This window comes from Phacochoerus africanus, chromosome 16, assembly GCF_016906955.1.
Source record: "Phacochoerus africanus isolate WHEZ1 chromosome 16, ROS_Pafr_v1, whole genome shotgun sequence".
Classification (NCBI taxonomy): domain Eukaryota; kingdom Metazoa; phylum Chordata; class Mammalia; order Artiodactyla; family Suidae; genus Phacochoerus; species Phacochoerus africanus.
In genome coordinates this window covers 49,623,509-49,626,245 of record NC_062559.1, presented here as the reverse complement: position 1 = coordinate 49,626,245, position 2,737 = coordinate 49,623,509, and the positions used below count along the sequence as shown (strand labels likewise).

Here is a 2,737-nt window from a genome sequence, read left to right as displayed (position 1 = left end):
CTTCAAACGAAAAAAAGAAAGTCCTACGGTCCTTAAAACAATATCGCGGGGAGTTCCCTTGCGGCTCAAGGGGTTGAGGATCTGGAGTTATCCCTGCAGCAGCTCTGGTCACTTCTGTGACGTAGGTTTAATCCCTGGCCCAGAAATTTCAACATATATGGATGAGGCCAACATTTTTTTAAAAAAAAAATTAAAAATGTCTCCGATTTGCTTAAGGTTCCTAATGGTTATTGACATGCTTTCTTTTTTCATTCTGTTCCTTTCTTCCTGTGTGCAGAGAGTGAAGGAAGATCTACGTGTCCAGGTCGGACCTCCTTGGGGCTGCAGAGAGGTACCCAGTCTTTTCAACATTTCCAGCTCCAAGTGGACACATCGAGGAGTCATCTCACCTTCTTCGCGTCTCTTCCTCACATTGTCCAGCGGATTCAGTCCCCCAGCAGCCAGTATTAATATTTTCTATCGATGCAGTACCCCTCCCCCACCACACACACACACACACACACTCCCTCAATCCATGTAAGGTGATGTTGAGTGTATCTTTTTTTTCTTGAAGTATAGTTGATTTGCAATGTTGTGGTTAGTTTCAAATATACAGCAAAATGATTCAGTTATAGGTGTGTGTGTGTATGTGTGTGTATATACATATATATAATTTTTCATATTTTTCCATTATGGTTTATTTTAGAATACTGAGTATAGTTCCCTGTGCTATACAATAGGTCCCTGTGGTTTACGTGTTTCATACATAAGACTTTGTATCTGCTCATCCCAAATTCCTTATTTGTTCCTTCCCCAGCCCGGCATGTATCTTCAGTACCCTGTTATTTCTCTTCGTTTTCTCCCTTCATCGAGCCCAACCTGGATGAAGCCCTATGATTTCTCAGGTAGATCATTTTCATACCCCAGTCTGATCTCCCTGCTTCCAGTTCCTGAGCTTCACATCGCAGATAAAGTTATCTTTCTCTGAAAATGGCGTTCTGATTACATAGCTCTGTTCTGATTTGGTTTTGTTTAGAATTTTTTTTCTCATCCTCCAGAAGTCTCCCACTGCTTATACTTTAACAGCCAAGCGCCACAGCTCGTGCCTGGCCCCCGACACCCTTTGCCACGTCACCCCCCTCCCCCCTATCACATCCACACCCACGGTGCACCACTTGCAATTGGGCCACGATGGCTTCCAGCCCCTGCTGTCTGCACAGGGCCCCCTGTGCCCTCACATTGCTTCTCTGTGTAAATCTCGTCGGTTTCTGTGTACTCTTGGGGTCTCTGCTCCAGGAGACACCGTGTCTCTTCCTAAAACATCGTGAATGGAGTCGATTACTGCCTGCTTTGTGTGACCTTATCACCTTATGCAGATGCTGTCCTAGCCCCTCCATAGCACGAGACCCGGGCACTCCAAACGGGCCACATTCCTCGAGAACAGGACTTACTCCCCTTGGGACCGAGCCCCATACCTGGCAGGAACTCACATTGTGGTTTGGAGTCCACTTAAAAGTAAACCTTGAAACTGGACCTTAAGTGCGGGAGGCAATCTCACAAGAAGCAGCTGAGCAGGAAGAGGGAAAAAAAGCCTCCACCGCAAGTAGGTCACTCCTACGGGCACCCAGGACTCGGTTGCACCAGGGACCGTCTGAGGAGCCATCTGGAACATTCCTCAGGGAAGCTGGGGTCTTTATCCCGTACCTCCCATGGGTCTTTGTTTAAAGGCTGTCCTCTACCTTCTGGACGGCCCGCTTGCAGACTGAACAAACCCCTGCAGCCTAAGAGGAAGCCCCAGCCTGTCAGGAGGAGCAGCGTGGGTTTGAGATGCTAGCCACTGGAGTTCATCTGCCACCGCGGCAGGCAGACCAGGGTGCATCTGCCATGGCAAAGATGGCAGGACCTTTTGTTGAATGGATGAATTTTTTTTAAGAAGATTGCGATGGACTGTGGACTGGAGAGGCTGGAGTTGGGGTGATTTCTTAATCAGCGATTTTATTTAATATTTTTATGTGTTTATAATTTAGAGTGAAGAAGCATATCTAGCATAGGGTGTCACTCATCGAATTGGCAGGGAATATAGAATTCGAAAGCTTTTTGAGAACCTGGAGTCTGTCTAGTTTCTCTTCCTCCAATTATAGAAGCTACAGTTATTGTTTCCTCACACGCTTGTGAACACAAATGCTAAGAGCTTGTCGTCACCTTGTGCTTGGAAAACTCACTGGTTTAGGAGTTATTCTCATTAAATATTAAATCTTACTTTGTTACGTCTTAAAATGCATCTTTCGAGGTCACTCCAGCGGAGAGCGACGTGCAATTTAGCAGGGCCTCCTTGGAGGCTGGGGAGCGGTGCACGCATCCTCCCACCCCTCCCTGGTGCCTGCCTCAGCTTCCTCAACCCGAGACTACTCCACATACATCTGCTTGGGTCACAGTACCTTATAAAATAGGGCCCAGGACTGCGCATGGTCTTCCATAGGCCTGGAGGAGCACAGAGGGAGCGGCGGCAGGGGGCTGATGGCGTCTGGCCCGACTCTGATCAGTATGTGTAATGAGCCCGCTGTTCCGTCTCACACACACTTGGCTTATTCCATTCTCGGGTTCAACTTGCACACCGATCTTTGGCATCTAAGACATCGTCTGGTGTCTTCTCAAGGTAGTGGTGGTGGTGGTGGGTGGGGGGGGGTTTCCTGGCTTCTCAAGTATTGACAGGAAGCCACTCTTCGGCCCAGGCTCTGGGTCTGGGATAGGATATATG

The 2,737-nt window shown here is 48.0% G+C and overlaps 1 long non-coding RNA gene across 1 annotated transcript; it reads left to right on the top strand.

Moving 5' to 3' along the window:
• Positions 1 to 235: 235 nt before the first annotated feature.
• Positions 236 to 2,238, top strand: LOC125117718 (uncharacterized). The gene is made up of 3 exons (XR_007132695.1): positions 236 to 443; positions 797 to 884; positions 1,356 to 2,238. It is a non-coding gene; the product is annotated as an uncharacterized LOC125117718 (long non-coding RNA).
• The last annotated feature ends 499 nt before the right edge of the window (positions 2,239 to 2,737 follow it).